The sequence below is a fragment of the Chelonia mydas genome, chromosome 6 (assembly GCF_015237465.2).
Source record: "Chelonia mydas isolate rCheMyd1 chromosome 6, rCheMyd1.pri.v2, whole genome shotgun sequence".
In the NCBI taxonomy this organism is placed as follows: Eukaryota; Metazoa; Chordata; order Testudines; family Cheloniidae; genus Chelonia; species Chelonia mydas.
In genome coordinates, this window is record NC_051246.2 from 132,648,852 (window position 1) to 132,673,033 (window position 24,182).

A 24,182-nucleotide genomic window follows, 5' to 3' on the forward strand; every position below is an offset into this window, starting at 1 on the left:
TCATTTATGGGCCTTCGTCAATCAGCATGCATGAGAGAGGAACAATGTAACAGATGTAACGATGTGACAGATGTTTGACAACAAAAGAGAAAGAAAAATATAACAATAATTAGTTCCTCTGCATTATAACTGACCAAATTGACAGAGCTGAGCCTGGCTAGGGGAGCTGGGACATAGCACACATGGAGCAAGAACGTACGTAAGATTAATCCTTACACTGACAAGCCCAAGGTATATGGCGTGATTCTCCTCTCTCGTATATTGGTGTAAATCAGGAGTAACTCCACAGAAGTCAGTGGAGTTACACTGTTGTAAAACTGGAATATGTAAAAAAAGAACCACAGTCCCTTGACAGATGTGTCGCTGGGTCTTTACAGAGCAAAAACGGGCAACTTTTGTTACACAACTCATATTTTACCAAGAGGAAACTGTGTCGATATCACTGCACTGTTATCTTCAGCTCACCCTGTTCTCCTGAGCCCCAGGAGTTTGGGCACTGAGATTGGGGCCCCACGTCTGAGACCTAGGCTTCTAGTCCACTTTGTAGCTGGCATCTTTTCTTCTTCCATGGGTACTCATGAGCACCACTGGATCCCGTTTCCCTGCATGGTTTCAGTCATTAGAACATGTGATTATGCATTGCATACACTCTGTTCATTCCCCATTGGTGTATTTCAACTTCAGAGCAATTTTCAAATTCAGCTCTCTGGGACCTGATTCTCCTCTCACTTACCCCATTCTGACTCAGACTGGGGTGAAAAGGGCAAAGAGGAAGAGCGGAGTTTTGGTACCTAATGCACAGGCAGCTCAGATTTCAAATTTGGTGGCCACCAAGAAAATGTGATTATCAGGGTGATCTCATTAAATTAAAATAAAGGACAGTAGCCACTGTGATTCCCTGTAACTCCTAAACAACAGAGATGCCTGGGACAATTTTATCCTTAGCTGAAGTAAAAACCATATTGTACCCACGTGAATTCAGCTTTACTTTGGAAATGATAGAGGATAAATATATATGCATCACAGGTAGTTCTCCCCTCTCAGAGATTAGTGAAGTGTTTTCTGACTGTGTGGAAAACAGGATTAGGAGCTCATCTCTACGTCCCTGGGAATATCAGAGCATGTAATTTCAAAACAGCAGTCAGATATACACAAGAGCAGCAGGATTTATTCCAGATTTCACCCTATATTTTTCAGGAATGATTGTGTGCAGGTCTGGCAAGTGCGGTACACACATTGAACGTGTATCATTTTGAAGTTCCAGGAAGCAGATACAGACTGATATAGCAACTGGGAATTGCATTAGCTGAAGCTTTTCCATGTTTGTTCTGATACTTGAAGGAGAGATAAACCACTATAGCAATGCCCCTGAGTACCGTATGTGGAACAAGTTCTCTCATTCGCTATAGCCGAAGTTCACCAGTTGTTTCAGGGCCTATCGTAAGACTACCCCCATGTAGAAGCTGCATGGGGGGACTGCAGGCTTGCTGGACTTGCAGGAGCTCCACCCTTCAGCAGATGATGGTGCCAGCCCCACCCTGGCTGGGACAGAAATCTGTGATAGGGTTGTGCTAATGGAGGAGAATGTCAGAGAATAAGAACGGCCAGACTGGGTCAGGCCAAAGGTCCAACCAGCCCAGTCTCCTGTCTGCCCCCAGTGCCAGGTGCCCCAGCAGGAATGAGCCGAATGGGCAATCACAGAGTGATCCATCTCCTGTCGCCCATTCCCAGCTTCTGGCAAGCAGGGTAGGGACACCATCCCTGCCCATCCTGGCTAGTGAATGGACCTATCCTCCATGAATTTATCTAGTTCTTTTTTTGAACCCTCTTATAGTCTTGGCCTTCACAACATCCTCTGGCAAAGAGTTGCACAGGTTGACGGTGAGTTGTGTGAAGAAATGGTTCCTTTTGTTTGTTTTTAACCTGCTGCCTATTAATTTCATTTGGTGACCCCTAGTTCTTGTGTTATGAGAAGGAGTAAATAACACTTCCTTATTTACTTTCTCCACACCAGTCATGATTTAATAGACCTCTATCATATCCCCCCGTAGTCGTCTCTTCTCCAAGGTGAAAAGTCCCAGTCTTATTAATCTCTCCTCACATGGAAGATGTTCCATACCCCTAATCATTTTTGTTGCCCTTTTAGAGGCTGCAACATCCCACATAAATGGCCTGGAGAATATGCAGGAAGCCAAGGACCTGAGCTTGTTTTTTTAACCCGGTCCCCTCAGTATCTGAAGGGCCAAATTTGCTGAACAATTGTATCCAGCCAAGTAGGGAAAGCTTGGCTCACATGTCTAAACAGTTCTCCATCTGCCCGTCTGTAACTTACACTGTTATGGCAGCCCAAGAGCTGTCTAGCAGCATATGGACATTTTATGCTTTGGCTAAGTCTCCTTCCTTTTGGTCAATCCACACCAACTGGAGATCTGCCATCAGAAATTAGTAGTCCTGGCAGATATGTTGACATGCCCTTCTGGGAGAAGGGCAGAAGATAGGCCCATAAGCAGTTTCGGGCCGGCATCCCTTCTACTACATACTTATTCCGGTGTCTAGCGCCCCCAGTGCTCCTAAGGGGAGGATAAAGCCAGAGAACGTTTTGAAAAAGAATCTTTAAAACTAATCTGTTTAAGAATGAATATTGGACACTGTCCCCATCCTTCCCTCCAGCAGCCAAAAGTTGAAAAGGACAAGTTCACAATAGCCCCTTTTCCTGGGTTTTGCAGCTAATAGATATGAAAATCATCACAAGCTGATACTGAAATTCATATTCTTTTGTGTCAGACAAAATATAGAACTGTGCCTTCAAATGATGATATATTGGTAGATAACATCCAAATCAATTCTTCCTTGTCTGAAGCATACCTTATCACACAGATTCAGTCCAATCTGCTGTTATGAATTTGACATATTCTTTGATCCTGGCTATCTTTATTGTTTCCTACGCATGATATTGTGCTGCATATTTGCTTGCTATTTCATAGCAGTGACAGGGCATAGAGTCAGAACTTTTATAATGAAACAAACAAACAAACAGATCCTGAGTAGCCGTAAATATGAATCAAGGAAACAATCTGAGATGTAAAATTCTTTGCAATAGTCTTCAAGTTAAGCTTCATCAAGTGCACCTTCATTTTTCTGCTTTTCTTTCCTGCGCAGATTTACTGTTCAGCATTCATCAACAATAGCATCACTTGAAAAAAACACGGCTTCAGCTATAGTTAGCACTTCCGGATTTAGTTAAGTCATGTCATGTGGTAAAACACAATGGAACTGGGATATGCTCAGTATTAAAGCAATCTTTTTTGATGCTTGTAGATAATTAAATATTGAAACAGGGCTGCAAATGAGTATAAACAAACACTGCTACTGCCAGCAACGATGTTCAGATCAGAGAGGACACTGAGCACAGAACCGCAGCTGATGGATTTCAAAACTACTTCTGCAAAAACTCTACAAAAATCAACAGACCACTTGGAAGTATCCCACCCCAGTACCAGCTGCATGGGCATGTTGGCAAACACTTGCTGGAGCCTTCAAATGGGAAGCTACTGAGACCAGGTCAGAGACTTAGCATTGCGCAAAAAAAAAAAAAAAAGAAGCCAATTTGTTGAAACCCAAACTTTCCGCAGGAAAAGGTTGTTTTCAATGAATTCCTGAAACCAACTTTTTTCAATTTTTTTTTCCTGATTTCCCATTTCCCAGTTAGGCTGCTGGTGTACGGACACCACCGCTGATCTTGCTGACCAATATTGGCTTATTCTTTTCATGTGCTGTCCTGTGTTTACATTCCTCTGTTGTCTTCTTGTCTGCTGAGATGGGAAGCTCTTTGGGGCAGAGGCTGCCTTGCTGGTCTGTTTGTACAGTGCCTAGCACAATGGGGCCCCGTCTATGACTGGGGTTCCTAAGCAGTACGGCAAGATATATAATAAAAAATTAAGCTAAATATAGTGAAAACAAAACAAAAATGGGTTAAAATTGAAATGAAATGTTTTTAAATTATGACAACATAATGTTTCAATTGACCTGAACCATTTTTATTTTATTTTTGATTTGGGGGAAAAAAAATTGGTTTCTCTTCCTGATTCATGATGGGGAAAGATTTTTATGTCTCAAAATTTCCCCCCTGGACAGGAAAGCCATTCCCTTCCCCTTGGAGCACCTCACTAGGTTCTGGGCTAGATTTTGAACAACGTGAACAAGTTATGCAAGTCAACCCTTGAACAAGAGATGAATTCTAAAGAACTCATCGGTGGTGTGAAAAGAAGCAGAACATTCATGCCTAGCAAAACGAGGAAGAAGAAATAACTTTGGTGAATGTGCTGTGTAATACATCTTGAGAATTGTGTTGAAGCATTGTAGGATATTTAGCTCCTATTGATGGAAGAAGTGTGGCGACAGCCTCTGCATTGCTGTGAAGATTACAACTCACATGGTTTCGACCAGTTTATTTTCAGGTGGAAACATTTGCAAGAGTAAAACTTTTATTTTCTTGTGAAAATGGCATATTCTGATTCAAGCAATTCACTTCTAGTCAGAATATTGCTGAAGTGCAGAATTGTGATTTTTTTTTCTGTTAAAAAATGAAACAGGCTTTTCTGTGAGCTCAGTCCCACTTTTCCTCTCAATGGGCAGGCACACTTCTGCAGATACTGGACTCTCCTAACTATCCCCCTTTGCACATGAATGACAGCAGAGCATCCATTGCTTGACACAGCTCGAGACCGTGTGCTGATCATGTAAATGGAAATGCACAAAGGATTTTCACTAACTCTCCATGGGCGTTAGGATTCACAGGGACAGATCCCTTTCCAGGAACAGGATCACAGAGTACTTCCTGCTACTCTCGGCTGGGCATACAGACCATATTAACATAGTATGTTTGCATGCTTGTGTTTAAAATCAGAGACATACACAGGTCAGTGATGCTGTGCCTTGGATATGCACATAAATGAACACATCAGCTCTTCCCTCTTGCACAGTTGTTTGGGGGCTAGAATTGGCTTCTTTCCTCTATCACAAGAGAAATAAAAGGCAGTCATTTCCTCCAGAAAATCCTCACAGCTTCTCTCTTCTGCCTGGCCTTTGTGCTTGCAAAAACAAAAACCGCTATCAGGTTGAGAAGCCTCAGTGCCAAGCCTGTCATTACAGTTCCTGCCTCTGGCTGAATCTCAATACCCAGGAGATTGGGTGGCTTGGACAATCTGGCTGGAAGTCAATGTGACATTTTTCCCTTAAGATCCTTCAGGTTTTAAACAACTTTTCCTCCTTTTTCTCTTAAGTTCACAGAATGTTTTAAACCAACCCTTGCTGGTACAGTGACATTTTTACAGTCTTGGTGGGCCTGTAAAGGTGAGAGCGGTATAGCGAGGCATAGGGCACCCTAAACTTTTCAAACTCCCCAGTCTGGCAGCTCAGCTGATGTAAAGCCCTCCTCAGAGCCTAGAACAAACATACTGAAAGATGCCACAGCCAGGAAAGCAGGGCACAAAGGTAGCCAGCCTGCCTGCTGAATGCTTTTCACCAGGAAAGCCTGGCTGTAGGCCATCAAGGATTGAATCTCATGTTAAAGCTAAAAGCAGCCTTTCCCTAATCATTTCCACCTTCCTCGCAGAAAGCAACGTACCCTGATAGCAACCAGCCCTGCAGTCTCCCAGCTTACCCCTTTTACTGTGGCTGGAAATTACCTAACCCACCACAGCTGGGCCCCTGGGAACCATCCCTGGACGGACAGCCTGCATCAGGGATGGGTCCTGTTAACTCGCCCCCTGGGCTGGAACCTGCTCCCAGTTAACCCAAGGGGACATTTGGATCAACTCCAGCAGGTGCAGCAAGCAGCCCCTGGGGCTCACAGCCCATTTCAGTAAAACCAGGGAGCAAAGGGGCAAATGCAGAGGCCAGCCGCCAGCCCAGGTGCTGTGTGTTTGAGAAATCATCTGTGGAGCTGCTCTGCCCAAGCTAAGGCAGCCTAATGGCTGAAGTAGCTCCTGCAGGCTCTCCCACACCCCTGTCTCTCTCAGCCTCCCTCTGCTCCGCCCGCTTCCGCGCCTGCACCTGGTCACGCAGGGAGCTCTGGGCTGCACAGGCCTGCAGCAGCAAGCGGCCCCTTTGCCCGTGCAGTGGAGCCGCACCATTCCTGCAGCCCTGGGGGAGGAGGCCAGGATTGCCTCTTTCTGAATAGTTGGCAAATGGCTAGAGACTGCTTTGCTCTTTGCATTACTGCAACGAGGGCTTGTAGGTCACAATCACATTGGTCATTTCTTCAAGCTTTATCAAACCCAGTAACAAATTCCCGCTGGCGGCTGGAGCCCCCTGGTCTGTCCCTGCAGCTTGGAGCCCCACCTAGGGCTCTAGAGGTGATCCCAGCAATTACAGGCTGGTAAGTCTAACGTCAGTACCGGGCACATTAGTTGGAAACAATAGTAAAGAATAAAATTTTCAGACACGTAGAGGAACATAAATTGTTGCGCAGAAGTCAGCATGGTTTCTGTAAAGGGAGATCGTGTCTTACTGATCTACTAGAGTTCTTTGTGGGGGCCAACAAACATGTGGACAAGGGGGATCCAGTGGACGTAGTGTACTTAGATTTCCAGAAAGCCTTTGACAAGGTCCCCCACCAAAGGCTCTTACGTAAATTAAGTTGTCATGGGATAAGAGGGACGATCCTTTCATGGATTGAGAACTGGTTAAAAGACAGGGAACAAAGGGTAGGAATAAATGGTAAATTTTCAGAATGGAGAGGGGTAACCAGTGGTGTTCCCCAAAGGTCAGTCCTAGGACCAGACCTATTCAACTTATTCCATAAATGATCTGGAGAAAGGGGAAAACAGTGAGGTGGCAAAGTTTGCAGATGATACTAAATTGCTCAAGATAGTTAAGACCAAAGCAGACTGTGAAGAACTTCAAAAAGATCTCACAAAACTAAGTGATGGGGCAACAAAATGGCAAATGAAATTTAATGTGGATAAATGTAAAGTAATGCACATTGGAAAAAAAATAACCCCAACATGCAATACATACAATATGATGGGGGCTAATTTAGCTACAGCTAATCAGGAGAAAGATCTTGCAGTCATCATGGATAGTTCTCTGAAGATGTGCACACAGTGTGCAGCAACAGTCAAAAAAGCAAATGGGATGTTAGGAATCATTAAAAAAGGGATAGAGAATAAGATGGAGAATATCTTATTGCCCATATATAAATCCATGGTACGCCCACATCTTGAGTACTGCGTACAGATGTGGTCCCCTCATCTCAAAAAAGATACACTGGCATTAGAAAAGGTTCAGAAAAGGGCAACTAAAATGATGAGGGGGTTGGAACGGGTCCCATAGGAGGAGAGATTAAAGAGGCGAGGACTTTTCAGCTTGGAAAAGAGGAGACTAAGGGGGGAGATGATAGAGGTCTATAAAATCATAAGTGGTGGGGAGAAAGTGAATAAGGAAAAGTTATTTATTTGTTCCCATAATATAAGAACTAGGGGCCACCAAATGAAATTAATGGGCAGCAGGTTTAAAACAAATAAAAGGAAGTTCTTCTTCACACAGCACATAGTCAACCTGTGGAACTCCTTGCCTGAGGAGGTTGTGAAGGCTAGGACTATAACAGGTGTGGTAAACCCAGGACAAACAGCTATAAAAGGGGGGTAGTAATTAGTCCCAGGGGATTAAAAAGCCCCTCCTTATCCACAGAGGAGAGAGAGCCACAGGGCGATAAGGTTCAGCTGGAAAAGGGGTTGCTAGGGAACCAATTAGGTTTAGCTGACTCCAACTACTTGGCAGCTTTTTAAACCCTCCCCTGGGTGGAAGGAGCAGGAGCAGGGAAGCTGCTGGTCGGCTGTTTGCAGCAAGACACCAGACCCTCCCAGTAGAGAGGCTGCACTCGCTCCCCAGAAGCGAAGGAAAACAAGTACAAGGGACTAACTGAGGAGAGGAGTAGCAGGATCCTGTGCCTCCTATAAGGATTCGCCTTGCCCCAAACCCGAGTCTCCAAGGCTAAAAATCACTGAGCCTGCTGAGGTGAACAAGGTATTTTGCCATACAGGGTTTAAAAGAGAACTGGATAAATGCGTGGAGACTTAAGTCCATTAATGGCTATTAGCCAGGATGGGCAAGGAATGGTGTCCCTGGCCTCTGTTTGCCAGAGGGTGGAGATGGATGGCAGGAGAGAGATCACTTGATCATTACCTGTTAGGTTCACTCCCCCTGGGGCAGCTGGCATTGGCCACTGTCGGCAGACAGGATACTGGGTTGGATGGACCTTTGGTCTGACGCAGTCTGGCCATTCTTATGCCCTTCTAGAAGGGAGAATGAGCTCTGGTCTCTGCAGCTGCACATCTTCCCCTTACATAACACTAACAGTCACCTTCACACAGCGCGCGCTCCCCTTCCCTTCCCTTCCCTGCTTCCAGCACGGGTCTCCTCTCCTCTGCTGAGTTCTCTCTCAGACACATGGGAATTGATTCCATGTTCTCCATTTTAAATCTATTCCTAAGGTTATTTTCTACTCCAGTTTGTAGCAATTATTCCATAAACTGCACTCAGTAGCACAGGGTAAGAATTATACACACGGTTATTTTAGGATACACAGAGGTATGATTATTCATCCACAAAACCAGAGATATGTAGAAGAGAAAAAAAAAACAAAAAACAACACACTGAGAACAGAGAGAATGGGGCAGAACAGAAGAAAAGGAAAACAGACAATTTTAAATGCTTGTGGAGTTCCTTTCCTTGCACTTGTTCTTATCTGTGTGGAAGGGCTTAGCAAGAGATCATGTCTTAAGGGGATATATCAGGATTATATAACTTCATTAAGAAGACACTGCAGATAGATTTCACATACAGAAGGAAAGAAATGGCCTATACAGTTCTTTGTAGGGCTCTTTTGCTTTAAGGCTACCCATAATTAATTATGGGAGAACCTCAAGACAGTCACTTTGGAGAAGATTCCCAAACTCCCACTGCTTATTTGAAATTAAATTGAGCCTTTTTGGTAAAAAAATCCTGCTGGAAACTCTGATGAGAAGTGTCTTTGTGGCCCATTGTTCCGTTCACCCTGATTTTGGTCAAATTGGGAATGCGGAGACTGGTTTTTCCCTGGTGTTCAGTTGTGCCTGACCCAGCCACTGGCAGGCTTCTGTGAATGCACATAAAAGGATAATGTTGCACATTGTTTCTATTGTAATATTTTAAAACTACTTTTCATTATTCATATCTATTAAATCCTGTTCAGCTATGCAGATATTCTATAGCGCTTTCACTGCACCGCCAGAAACCTCCATCCCAGGTTTCATGGCAATCAAAGATAACTTTGGATCAGACTCAGGGTATAAACTATTCAAGATTTGAATGCCTATTAATTGGGCTGGGTACATTCTTCCTTCTTGTGATTCTCCCTTTGAAAAGAGAAAACGAGGTACTTGGGAATATGGATTGCCAGGGAGTTAAAGGATATGTGTAAATATAACTTGGTACCTATTTTGGCCAATGCTATGGACTATCTCATTGTATGGAAATCCCTCCCACTGTTGCTACTGGGAAATGAATCTCCTACCAAGGCTATCCCGTCCCCTTTAATTTAAAGCATCACATTTTTTCTCAGCCTACAAATAATTGTTTGTGCAGTCTCCTCGAGGGTGAAAAACTCATGTATTGCTTGATGCTCAGTAGAGGAGAGAGGTACTGGATTACTTGACTTAACAAAGGACATGGGAGTTACTTGGCTGTAACTCACCATAGGCAGGACCAAGCAGCCAGTGTGCCTGGGAACCCAATATTATGTACCTGACCCTGGTTACTTAATAAACCCCTTATCTGATTATGGAGTTGGTCCATAAAAACATACACTGTATTTCCAGAAACACCATGCTTATACCAACCCAGATTTTTACAATATACAGGAAGATGCTGCATCGTTTGACAGAATATGCAAAAAGACCACAGAATTTGCAATAAATGTACATTTTTATGTAATATAGATTTGTAGATTTCAAGGCCAGAAGGGACCATTGTGATCATCTAGTCTGACCTCCTTTATAACACAGGCCAGAGGACTGCCCCAGAACAGTTGTGAAAGCAGATCTTTCAGAAAAAACATCCAATCTTGATTTTCCAATTTTCAGTGATGGAGAATCCGCCATGACCCCTGGTAAATTGTTCAAGTGGTTAGTTACGCTCACTGTTAAAAATTAACGCTTTAATTCCATTCTGAATTTGCCTAGCTTCAACTTCCAGCCAATGGATCACGTTTTACCTTTCTCTGCTAGACTGAAGAATCTTTTATTAAATATTTGTTCCCCAGCTATGCCTAGGCACTGCCTCTGAGGGTGCTCTGGGGCTGGAGCACCCACGGGGAAAAATCAGTGGGTGCTCTGCACCCACCGGCAGCCAAGCTCCCCGCCCTGCCCTGCCCCACCTCACCTCACCTCCTCCTCCGCCTGCCTCCCAGTGATTGCCACTGCCAAACAGCGGTAGCAAGTGCTGGAGGGAGGAGCGGTATCGTGGCGTGCTCAGGGAGGAGGTGTGGAAGAGGCGGGGCCAGGGTGGGAATTTGGGGAAGGAGTTGGAATAGGGGCATGGAGGGGATGGAGTTGGGGCAGGGACTTTGGGGAAGAGGTTGGAATGGGGACAGGAGGGGGATGGGCAGAGATGGAGTTTGGGCGGGGCCAGGAGCAGAGGGGGGTTGAGCACCCACTGGTGCCAGTAGAAGTCGGTGCCTATGCAACTACGTACTTAAAGACTCTAATCAAGTCATCCCTTAACCTTCTTCTTGTTAAAAAATAGTGAGCTTTCAGTCTGTCACAACAATGCAGGTTTTCTAATCCTTTAGTCATTCTTGTGGCTCTTCTCTGAATCCTCTCCAATTTGTCAACATCCCTCTTGAATTGTGGGCACCAGCACTGGTCACAGGATTCCAGCCATGGTTGCACCAGTGCCAAATATTGAGTTGAAGTAACCTGTCTACTCCTACTTGAGATTTCCCTCTTTATACGTCTCATGATCTTACACAACCCTTTTTGGGCAGACACCATATACATGCATCAGAGATTATTGTTCCTAAAATACCACTTATGTGCACCCTTGGCATTAGTGACATGTTCAAACATCATGACGTGGATATAAAGCACCGTGGCTATTGTTACCAGGTCAGTCCTGACGAACAGCATGCATGGATACAGCAGGAACACATCATCAGTTATGGCTCCATCTGTTCAGAGTAAACCTCATCATGCCCCAAGTCTCAGGAAGGGTAACCCGAGATTCGGACCAATTCAAAAGGAAATGGGAAACAACACTCAGCTGTTTCAAAATGAATAATATGGACTAACCCCTGCAGCATGTCTTTGTGTCCGTTTGATGCAGGAATGGTACCACCTTTGCGTTCGGTACTTTGTTGGGAAAAATGCTATATTGCCATATTTTAAAGGCCTGAGTGGGGTGGGGGGGGAAGATGCTTGTATTCATGGCAGCTGGAAGTTGCCAGAAACTGCTCTTTGCCTTCTCCTGGTGGTACACACAGTTTAAAAAAAAAAACAACAACAACAAAACCCTCATTAAAAAACAAAGAAATGGCTGGTTGGTTTTGGTGAGACATTAGCAGATGGGTTTTGCATATGCAGAGCTGAATAATCCCATGTGTCTTTAAATCCTATTGATAAAATATAAGTAGAATTTCTTACAGTTCCTCTATACGTTGTTCCCTCTCAGCTTACACAGATGTCATTGTAACAGTGAGGGGATTGTTCTGTCTTTGAGCTGATTGGATCCATAGCTTCCCATTATTTGCAATCTAGGTAGATTAAGGGAGGGGAGCAAGCATATATAGATATCTGTAGATATCTAAAACAAATCATCCAATTGATTCTTTGACTTGCCAATCATTCTTTTAAACATTTCTGTGTAAATAGATTCACTTCAAAAAGGGCCAGTTGGCACCTCAGTGACCCTGGGGTAAGCTGCCCATGATGCCGCCACCACCACCATCAATGGAGTTGTGCCACATTTATACAGATATAACTGAGATCAGGATCTGGCCCTCAGAAAGCAGAAGAGAGAGAGTGACATCCTTATGTCACTGTCTGCCTAATAAAATCCTAGTGTGGGACCCTATTTGTAGGGCGTAAGTAGTAAAAGTAATGTTCCCTCTGCCATGTGCAGGCTCTCTGAGCAGTGGTGAATATCACCACAAAGAGAGATCCATCAGCCTCATTTTCATTGGTTATGTTTTCTAATTCCTCCCAATGTTAGCTTGCCATGAGCCAGGGAAAAGCTCTGTTTTCATTTTGCGAAGAAACATAAATGCCCTTTGGCAGTCCAGATATTATTTCTAAGATAATGAATCCAAAGAGGAGCTAAAGTGCAAAATGTGTTTACATTATTCACGCTTTTTCAAAGCATTCATGAATACTTTTATAAAGAAATGAGGCACTAGCTTTGCTCAGTCGTGTGGGGCAAATGCTAGAAAACCTTGTAATATCAAGTTTTAGCCATTTGGGCTATGTCTACACTACCGCGGTAAGTCAACCTACTCTACGCAACTCCAGCTACGTGAATAAACTCCAGCTATGTCAATAATGTAGCTGGAGTGGATGTACCTTAGTTCGAGTTACCGCGGGGTCAACTTACCTTACTCTTCTCGCTGGGGGCAGAGCACAGGGATCGACTGGCAAGCAATCTGCCGTCGATTTGGTAGACCCGCTAGACCTGCTAAATCGACCGCTGGTGGATCGATCCCGGCTGTAGCGTAGACCTGCCCTTGGATTCCAGTTTTAGAGAAAGTAAAGTTTCACATGCATGTCCTATGTGTAGAACGGGGAATATTGCTAGAGCTCGTAACATCTCTAGAACTGGAATGAACCTAGTGTTTCCATACCAGTGAGAATCTCTGCAGAGCCCATCCCAGCTTGCCTTACACAAACAGTGCCATCTGGAAAGGCTGGGAGAAAGGGGACGTGCTGTAAATCATTTCAAGGTGGCCTTTCACACACTAAGTAAAATTCTGTCCTGTGCTATCTAGGTTCTTTCGCTGCCCTCCTCACGCTAGTATTTGAGTGCCTTCCAGTTGTGCATAAGTGATTTAACTAGCACCTGTCACACGCAGTGCATTCTCTCTCTCCTCCTCTCCCCAGGGTGAGCTGTGCTCAGTCACTCACGGAGACATACATGTGCCCTTTGTTTGTTATTTGGCTGAATGTGTAATAACAATCATCCAGGCTGAAAGTACATGTTTTATAGTGAATGGAAAAGCCGTGGAGGAGCAGAACCGAGAGCTGCATTAAAGAAGGGATCTCTACAGTTCTCGCTCTGTGAATATTAACATGCAAGGCAGTGTGGTGTTCTTCGTGATGCTCACTAAGGAGAAGCAACATTTAAGAGCATGAAGAAGCTGAGCATCAGCAGCCTGTGGGCCATGATAAAACAGACAACTAGGATGATAATTATCATTTCACTTAATTCATTCCTGTCCTGGTAACATGAAAAGCTCAATGTCTTTTTGACTGAGGAAATATTCAACAAAGGAAACTGAGCAACTGGAGGCCTGAACAAGAGTAGTAAAGTGGGTAAAAATCTAAATCCCTGTCCCGCGGAAAAATATGGTATTTGAAAATTTGTTTTGTCAAAATATGCCAACTTTTTGTGGAACAGAAAGAGCTGAAAAACTTCAGTTCCGAATGGCAAAACATTTCATTTCCCTTTGTCAAACTGAAGAGAAACATTTTGTTTTGATTTGGTTCGACATCAACCTATGTCCCCCAGAGCTGGCGCAGTGCCTACAGCTTCCACTCTCCTCTTTGAGCCAGACGCCATCCTCCATGATGGACTGTGGCCATGTGACTCACATTATGCACTGCATTGGTTCAGCCAGAGGGGACACTGCAGTGCATCATGGAAGATGTAATCCAGCTGGCTGTCCAGCTCACAGGGGAGAATGGGGGCATCAGGCAGCCAAATCACAACTCCCATAAGGTACTGCAGCCGCTAAAGTAGGCAAAAAATTATGTCAAATTGACCTCGGACAAAACATTTCTATTTCCTCTGACACAACAAAACATTTAAATTCATGTCAACCTGACACGTCATCACAACTTCATTTTTGTCAAAAATGAGTTGACCAGCTCTCAGGACTAGGATATCCAGATGTAATGGGGGGAGACAGTAAATTATGTACAAGTATTATTACACTGTCTTCTCCTGCACCTCACACAGAGATAGGGAGAGTGAACATAAGAACGGCCAGACTGGGTCAGACCAAAGGTCCACCTATCCCAGTCTCCTGTCTACCGACTGTGTCCAAAGCCAGGTGCCCCAGAGGGAATGAACAGAAGTGGTAATCATCAAGTGATCCATCCCCTGTTGCCCATTCCCAACTTCTAGCAAACAAAGGCTTGGGACACCATCCCTGCCCTGTGGAGAAACAGAGCGGAATATCCATCTGGAGAATTCATAAGAAACATTGTGTGTGTTTGAGGAACTGAGAATACTGACCTGATTGCAGAATGAACAGCAAAGGTACAGAGGCAATCATGGGGCAAAATGATATTGGAGAGACACACAGGATAAGATTAATGTGATGGCTCACAAGACATGACAACATCTACCCTTGGAACATGAAGATATTTGTATATTAATGAAGAGCATAAGAAAGCGAAACCATGTCAAGAAGGGATGGCATTGATAAAAGTTAGGCAAAGCTTACACAGTGTGATGCTACAATGTATCTTTCAACAGGAGGGAGAAACCAACAGGCACAAAGGTAGCACCACAATATGGGGGTGGGGAGGGGGTGTCCTTGACAAGGATGCAAACAATTAAGTAAGAAATGAGATGAGGTGGCTGCATTAGCAATGAAAAAGAGACCGAGTAGAGTGTAACTACAGGAAGGGACTGGCATCAGTGCACTCCCAGTGCATCTAGACCTGAGGATAACAGCAATGAACATGAAGTAAGGACGTTAGCGAGTGGTCTGTCACCCCAAACCTGCAGTCACAGGCACAGTGGGTGATCCACTCTTCTTGGAGCTCTCTTTTGCTCTGACAACATGCCAAGCAGTAGACAGGGCCTGGTCTGTTGTGAGTCAGGTGACCGCTGGGAATTGGTGACAGAACTGCAGAGCAGGCTCGGCGTGGCTGGACATCCACTGTCTCCTGTCGGAGAGTATTCCAAGCAAGCTCAGCTGGCTGTAGCTTGGGTCAACAGACAACCTTTGCTCTGTACTTTCCTCCATGTATTGCTCCAGATACACAAATATATGCCAGCTGAGGGGACTGCCAGTAGCCTTTCCATTTATTATTGGTAAGAACCTGTTTGACGCACATTGGCAGCAATAGCTTTGAAAATCACTTGGCAAAAACACTTGTAGCCCCAGGCGAACATTTCTTAACCTTGCAGGTGGTGGCCCTGCTGACTAGCTATTGTACCATAAACTGGAGAGCTGGCAATTAGATAGACGTGGCTTTTTTTCTGTGCATGCAGCATGAATATAATAGAATAGACAGGAAGATTAAACATCTTCCAGCCACACGGAAAAGGGAATTGAGGCTTCTCAAGAAGAAAAAATGAACAGGATATTGAGAAGACATTTTTCAGAGTAGCAGCCGTGTTAGTCTGTATTCGCAAAAAGAAAAGGAGGACTTGTGGCACCTTAGAGACTAACAAATTTATTTGAGCATAAGCTTTCGTGAGCTACAGCTCACTTCATCGGATACATGAATGTAGCTCACGAAAGCTTGTGCTCAAATAAATTTGTTAGTCTCTAAGGTGCCACAAGTCCTCCTTTTTCTTTTTGAGAAGACATTGCAGCTCTTGGTTTACAAGACATCTGAAAGAGATTTCTCTCCTACTGTGCTTGTCCTTTTATATTTGAAACAATGACAATCTTATTCTCCTATGTTTTAAAGAAAGCCAAAATGAGTATGACAGTTTTACTTAACAGTCTAAGTTTATATAGCACCTTGTCATGCTGAAACATATTTGTTTATGTCTCCTCATAAATGATTAATGTCAAAACAGCGCTGGGAATAAGTGTGCTCGTTGAATGCTGCCACGAGGCCAGCAGAGGAGTACAAACCTGTGTGTGTGTGTGTGTGTGAGAGAGAGTGTGAGGTATGTGCACGAGTGTGCTTTGTATTTACCAAAGTAGCAATTGCTTTTCCTTTTATTCCCACAGATGTATGTTTAAAAACCTCCACAAAACCAACACCACAAATTGTAATTACCGATCACTGTCCAAATTTTAACCTAAATCACATTTTGTATTTAAAAAGCCTTCTCAGCATCATCCCTTTGTATCTATCAGCGAGGGGTTGGCCGCTCTGCTCTGGCTATGAGGCAGTCAGAATGGGACCAAGGGGTTCAGGACACTCCTTCACTCCCCAGGACTCCTGGCCTGCCAGCACCTCATGTAAAGCCCGGTCAGCTCTACAATTAGGTCAACGTAAGGCAGCTTACCTCCATCTCCTGATGCCAGTGTCCACACTGCAGCCTTGCTCCTGCCTGTGTAAGTGTCCTGCTACACCGACATCATAGCTCCACCTCTGTGAGAGGCGTGGGGCTTATGTCGGTGCCGTTAGGGTGACGCAGTGTCTGTTTAGAGTTACTTACGTCAGCTGTTGGCCATCAGTCTGGTGCCGGAGCCATGCAATTGACAAGAAAGCGGGCTCACAGCTCGGCTGTCATGGGAATAGAGGAAGGGCCGGGGGGACTCCAGCTACAGCCTGGCTCCCCCCTGCTACTCCCAGGCTCTTGGCTCCTCCTTCCATGCCGGGCTGCTGCGAGATCTCCCTGTTCCCCCCTCTGAGACAGACTGCTGCCCAGCCTCTGGGCACGGAGCTCCTCGCTGAGAGCGGGGGGCAGCTGGACCCTGGCGGGGAGCTCGGAGCCAAGACCCTCAGAGGGGCAGCCGTGCTCCTGGGAGTGAGCAGGGAGCCAAGAGCCCGGGGGGGTGACCAAGCTCCTGACATGGAGCGGGGAGCTGGGAGCCTTGGTGCAGCCGGGCTCCCTGAGGGGAGCTGGTGCTGAGCTGAGCGTCTGGGTATCAAAAAGCTGCAGATTCGTCAGCGGAAGCGCTCTTGGTGAGGACACTCCCCATTGGCAGGAGGAGGGTAGTGTGGCCATGAACCACTGCAGGAGTGGCTGTAAGTCAACCTAACACAGGTCGACTTAAGTTTGTAGTGTGTATATGCCCTAAATTAGAGCAGCCCAAGGTTGCACTAAGATGCTGAAGTTGCCCATGGCCTCCCAGGGCAGTGAGCACCTGAGACTATCCAAAGCAGTGTTTTCTCTGGTCCCCCCACTTCCCCAGTAACACCAGCAGTACAGATGCCGAGGATCGGCACGATTTGCTTTCTAAGCTTTGGCCTTGGAGCCTTTTCCTTCTGATCTCTGAAATATCACCCTTGGACCTGGGCAACATTTTCCACCAAAACTTGTTTCCAGTTAAAAAATGCAGATTTGGGTTGACCAAAGCATTTTGTGTATTCCTGTTGATTCTGTCAAAAAAGGATTTCAGTTGGAAAAGAACCTTAATATTTTTTAAGTCAAAATGTTTTGTTTTGAGATGTTTTGACTTTTCTGTTCAAAATAATTTTGCAGTTTGAAATTAACCTTAATTTTATTTTTAAAACTTTTAAGAAAAAAAACAACATTGAAACAAAATGTTTAACTTTAAACTGAACTTTTTTACATTTTTAGGTTTTTCTGGTTATTTTTCAAATCACCAAAATATTGATTTTTTTCCCCCCAGAATTGTCAGCAACACCAAAAATCCATTATTAAAACAGCTCAGATGGCAGCAGGTGCTGGCTTAAGAGAATAACCCCCCTGCACATTACAGAACTGTCACTTCTTTATCATTCTTCATTCACCTGTCTATCGAGAGGGGGTGATAATTAAATAACAGAGGGAACATGCCTAAAGCACATGGCTGTGCAATGCATGTGGCTACGTAGAAAAGGGAGAGCACAGAGAGCAGAGCAGCACAGAGGAAAAGAACAGTTGTTGTTGCCAGGGATTTGGGGCCAAATTCTGCTCTGAGTGACAGAGATGTAAACTCAAGGGAATCCGGATTTACCGTTTTAGCAGACACTGAACTTTTATATCTAATGAAATCGTCCTCCCATTGCAGCCTCAGAGCGTGGGAGACGAGGGAGAGAGAACAACTGAGCTGAACTTCAATAATTATTGCTCTTTTTGCTCTTCTCTGTTCCATCCATAATTTGCCTTATATTTGTAGCCCCTGCAGTCTTCACTCATGCCTGGCTCAATCAAATAAATCTCTCATTAAAGCCAGTGGGAGTTTTGGCTGCGTAGGGAGGGGGTCTGATGAATAATTGCTCCTTGCTCTCTGTTATATTAATGTTTATCCTTTCCTTGTATCACTTTATAAGACCATTCTGAACTAATATGGCAGAAAACATTGTTTGCTTTCCATGGGATTAAACAATAATGAGATTCAAAAATGCTCCTTCCTATTGAATACACCTTTTCTAGCTTCCTGGCTGTGTATTGAAAATGCAATCTAGGCTTTTCAGTGTTAGTGTACAGCCCGAGAATGCCTCTTAGGTCCTCATAATGAAGGGTCTCTGCTGACATTCTGTTCTGAATGACTGTTTTTGAAGGTTAGCTATTCACATGGTCACTGGTGTAGGCGATAAAAAAGAAAAATGACTTCAGCTTTCATCTGTGAACCCAGATATGCAATTTCATACTTATTTTAAATCTCGTATACACACAGTTCAGATGAAAGGGCAGATCGGGATTATACACACACACACACACACACAGTATAAATAAATGGGACTTTTTAAAAAGAAATCCTGGTATCAAATCTCTAACTCCTGTAAAAATCCTGTTCTGTTTTTTCTGTAATTCAGTTTGTAGGAATTACCAGGCTGGCTCAGACCCCAGGTCCTTCTAGTCTAGTTTCATGTGGCAAGAACCAGATGCTTTAGATCAGCATTTCCCAATCTCAGCCCAAAAGGGAGTGAGGGTATTGCCACCCTTACTTCTTCACTGCTCCCTTCAGAGTTGGGTGGCCGGAGAGCAGTGGCTGCAGGCCAGGTGCCCAGCTCTGAAGGTGGCACAGAAGTAAGGTTGGTATGATGGGGGAGGGTTGTCATTTTTTTTGGGGCGGGGGGAAGTCGTCACAGCCTGAAATATTTTCAAAGGGGGATCCAGCAAACCAGTCTGAGAACCCCTGCTTTAGATTAGAGGAAGGTGCAAGAAGCCCCTTCATGGACAGTTATGGAATACCCTTCCCCGACGGGAAGTTTCTTCCATCAGTTAGTAGTTGGTTTATGCTGTGGCTTCATTTTTCTGCTAAAGAAACCTCAATTTCCTCTCTAATGTGTGTCTGTGGATGGTCTCATTATCCATGTAAAGGTTGTTTACCTTTTTGAATTCTTGCCTTTGAGAATGTCTTGTGGAAACCTGAGTGTCTCTGGATTAAGTTTAAAAGTGTGTGCAACAAGAGTGATGTAGTGGTGGGAGTCTGCTATAGACCACCGGACCAGGGGGATGAGGTGGATGAGGCTTTCTTCCGGCAACTCACGGAAGCTACTAGATCGCATGCCCTGATTCTCATGGGTGACTTTAATTTTCCTGATATCTGCTGGGAGAGCAATACAGCGGTGCATAGACAATCCAGGAAGTTTTTGGAAAGCATAGGGGACAATTTCCTGGCGCAAGTGCTAGGGGAGCCAACTAGGGGGGGCGCTTTTCTTGACCTGCTGCTCACAAACAGTAAAGAATTAGTGGGGGAAGCAAAAGTGGATGGGAATCTGGGAGGCAGTGACCATGAGTTGGTTGAGTTCAGGATCCTGACGCAGGGAAGAAAGGTAAGCAGCAGGATACGGACCCTGGACTTCAGGAAAGCAGACTTCGACTCCCTCAGGGAACAGATGGCCAGGATCCCCTGGGGGACTAACATGAAGGGGAAGGGAGTCCAGGAGAGCTGGCTGTATTTCAAGGAATCCCTGTTGAGGTTACAGGGACAAACCATCCCGATGAGTCGAAAGAATAGTAAATATGGCAGGCGACCAGCTTGGCTTAATGGTGAAATCCTAGCGGATCTTAAACATAAAAAAGAAGCTTACAAGAAGTGGAAGGTTGGACATATGACCAGGGAAGAGTATAAAAATATTGCTTGGGCATGTAGGAAAGATATCAGGAGGGCCAAATCGCACCTGGAGCTGCAGCTAGCAAGAGATGTCAAGAGTAACAAGAAGGGTTTCTTCAGGTATGTTGGCAACAAGAAGAAAGCCAAGGAAAGTGTGGGCCCCTTACTGAATGAGGGAGGCAACCTAGTGACAGAGGATGTGGAAAAAGCTAATGTACTCAATGCTTTTTTTGCCTCTGTTTTCACTAACAAGGTCAGCTCCCAGACTGCTGCGCTGGGCATCACAAAATGGGGAAGAGATGGCCAGCCCTCTGTGGAGATAGAGGTGGTTAGGGACTATTTAGAAAAGCTGGACGTGCACAAGTCCATGGGGCCGGACGAGTTGCATCCGAGAGTGCTGAAGGAATTGGCGGCTGTGATTGCAGAGCCCTTGGCCATTATCTTTGAAAACTCGTGGCGAACGGGGGAAGTCCCGGATGACTGGAAAAAGGCTAATGTAGTGCCAATCTTTAAAAAAGGGAAGAAGGAGGATCCTGGGAACTACAGGCCAGTCAGCCTCACCTCAGTCCCTGGAAAAATCATGGAGCAGGTCCTCAAAGAATCAATCCTGAAGCACTTACATGAGAGGAAAGTGATCAGGAACAGTCAGCATGGATTCACCAAGGGAAGGTCATGCCTGACTAATCTAATCGCCTTTTATGATGAGATTACTGGTTCTGTGGATGAAGGGAAAGCAGTGGATGTATTGTTTCTTGACTTTAGCAAAGCTTTTGACACGGTCTCCCACAGCATTCTTGTCAGCAAGTTAAAGAAGTATGGGCTGGATGAATGCACTATAAGATGGGTAGAAAGCTGGCTAGATTGTCGGGCTCAACGGGTAGTGATCAATGGCTCCATGTCTAGTTGGCAGCCGGTGTCAAGTGGAGTGCCCCAGGGGTCGGTCCTGGGGCTGGTTTTGTTCAATATCTTCATAAATGATCTGGAGAATGGTGTGGATTGCACTCTCAGCAAATTTGCGGATGATACTAAACTGGGAGGAGTGGTAGATACGCTGGAGGGGAGGGATAGGATACAGAAGGACCTAGACAGGTTGGAGGATTGGGCCAAAAGAAATCTGATGAGGTTCAATAAGGATAAGTGCAGGGTCCTACACTTAGGATGGAAGAATCCAATGCACCGCTACAGACTAGGGACCGAATGGCTAGGCAGCAGTTCTGCGGAAAAGGACCTAGGAGTGACAGTGGACGAGAAGCTGGATATGAGTCAGCAGTGTGCCCTTGTTGCCAAGAAGGCCAATGGCATTTTGGGATGTATAAGTAGGGGCATAGCGAGCAGATCGAGGGACGTGATCGTTCCCCTCTATTCGACACTGGTGAGGCCTCATCTGGAGTACTGTGTCCAGTTTTGGGCCCCACACTACAAGAAGGATGTGGATAAATTGGAAAGAGTCCAGCGAAGGGCAACAAAAATGATTAGGGGTCTAGAGCACATGACTTATGAGGAGAGGCTGAGGGAGCTGGGATTGTTTAGTCTGCAGAAGAGAAGAATGAGGGGGGATTTGATAGCTGCTTTCAACTACCTGAAAGGAGGTTCCAAAGAGAATGGCTCTAGACTGTTCTCAGTGGTAGCAGATGACAGAACGAGGAGTAATGGTCTCAAGTTGCAATGGGGGAGGTTTAGATTGGATATTAGGAAAAACTTTTTCACTAAGAGGGTGGTGAAACACTGGAATGCGTTACCTAGGGAGGTGGTAGAATCTCCTTCCTTAGAGGTTTTTAAGGTCAGGCTTGACAAAGCCCTGGCTGGGATGATTTAACTGGGAATTGGTCCTGCTTCGAGCAGGGGGTTGGACTAGATGACCTTCTGGGGTCCCTTCCAACCCTGATATTCTATGATTCTATGAAATGAGTTCCCCAGGTTAATTTTAATTATGTAAGAGAAGTATCTCTGTCTGTGAGTTTTAAGTTGCTGTCTTTCAGTGGCATAGAATATGAAATTGATTTAACTGATTTCCTGACTGTATACCATTTGTCATTTTTATGTCCATGCCATCTTTTTAAATTACCCCTTTCCAGTCTTTTTCATATCTCCTTATTTAGAGAAGTCATTCCATATCCATCACCCATCTCTAGGCCCCTTCTGTTTATATCCCTGCGTCTTTGAGATGGGATGACTGAACATAGTATTAAGAACTGAACTGAACACAGTATTAATAGATAAAGAGATTAGAAAGCCAAAAGAGAACATTGTAATCATTGAGTCCGACCTCCTATATAGCACAGGTCATAGAGCTCCCCCCACAAATAATTCCTAGAGCAGAATTAAACAAAAACAAAATACATCCACGCTTGATGTAAAAATTGTGAGTGATGGAGAACCCACCATGGCCTTTGGTAAATTGTTCCAATAGTTAATTGCTCTCACTATTAAAAAGCATGCCTTATTTCCAGTCTGAATTTGTCTAGCTTCAGCTCCTAGCCATTGGATGATGTTAGACCTGTCTGACGTTATTAAATATGTGTTCCTGATGCAGGCACTTGTGACTATAATCAAGTCACCCCCTCAGCCTTCTCTGTGTTAAGCTAAATAGATTGAGTCCATCACTAGATGAGGCAAGTTTTTGAATCCTTTACTCCTTCTCATGGCTCTTCTCTGAGCCCTCTGCACTTTATCAATATCCTTCTGGAATTGTAGGCACCGGAACTGGACACAGGATTCCAGAAGTGGTAAGCCTCCCCTCCCCCCAACTTCCTGAATAACACTGTTAGAGTGAGAAGTGAATAGCATGATCATATTTTCAGTAGTACTCTTTATATTCTTTCTACATCCCAACGTTTTGTTTTGTTTTTGATCAGAGCCGCACTTTGAGCAGAGAGCTCCATTGAACTGTGCACACGCGGATCTTTTTATCTGAGGGATTGCGTTAAGTTAGAACCCAGCAATGTGTCAGAAACAGTCAAGTGATTCCTTGCAGTGTGCTTTACTTTGCCTTTTTCAGCACTGATTTTTGCCTGCCATCCTGCTGCCCACTTTGTTCAGTTCCTCTGAACTTCCTCAGTCTGCTCTGATTTTCACTGACCTAAATAACTTTGTTGTCATCTGCAAATGTTCACATCACACTGCTCAGCCCCTTTTCCAGCTCGTTAATAAATATCACACTGGATAATAATCCTGTTTCAGAGGAGCTGACCACTCGGTTCCAGAAATGCTCTTTTGCTGATGCTGAAAGGTCACACAGATGTGGCAGTACCAGAAGGTGCAGGTAGACTGTTTCATCCCCTGCACCTCTCTGCAGTAGATAGGAATATATTCCTAAAACCCTGTGATATTTCTATACAGCACTCAGCAGGGAGTGGCTCTGATCTTGAAGGGATTCCTGCCAAGCTTTGAATTTCTTGCCATGAAATTTGCTTAATTCATTATTATTTCCATCATTAAATATTCAGCTTCTAACAGAACACAGCTTGCCTCAAAACTTCCTGTTTGGCAGTTAGTACTAATGAAAGAGGGTGTCATAAATATAAAGGGAAGGGTAAACCCCTGTAAAATCCCTCCTGGCCAGAGGAAATCTCCTCTCACCTGTAAAGGGTTAAGAAGCTAAAGGTAACCTCGCTGGCACCTGACCAAAATGACCAATGAGGAGACAAGATAATTTCAAAAGCTGGGAGGAGGGAGAGAAACAAAGAGTATGTGTGTCTGTCTATATTTTGTCTTTGCCGGGGATAGACCAGGAATGAAGCCTTAGAACTTTTAGTAAGTAATCTAGCTAGGTACGTGTTAGATTATGATTTCTTTAAATGGCTGAGAAAAGAATTGTGCTGAATAGAATAACTATTTCTGTCTGTGTATCTTTTTTGTAACTTAAGGTTTTGCCTAGAGGGGTTCTCTATGTTTTGAATCTAATTACCCTGTAAAGTATTTACCATCCTGATTTTACAGGGGGGATTTTTTTTATTTCTATTTACTTCTATTTCTATTAAAAGTCTTCTTGTAAGAAAACTGAATGCTTTTTCATTGTTCTCAGATCCAAGGGTTTGGGTCTGTGGTCACCTATGCAAATTGGTGA

At 44.5% G+C, this 24,182-nt stretch overlaps 1 long non-coding RNA gene across 1 annotated transcript in view; it reads left to right on the forward strand.

Annotated features, from left to right (window-relative positions):
• Positions 1–6,068: 6,068 nt before the first annotated feature.
• LOC122466227 overlaps positions 6,069–24,182 on the forward strand; it is a 31,444-nt gene continuing 13,330 nt past the window's right edge. The window contains exon 1 of the long non-coding RNA XR_006291589.1: positions 6,069–6,379. This is a non-coding gene — a long non-coding RNA (uncharacterized LOC122466227). The remainder of the gene's footprint in view (positions 6,380–24,182) is intronic.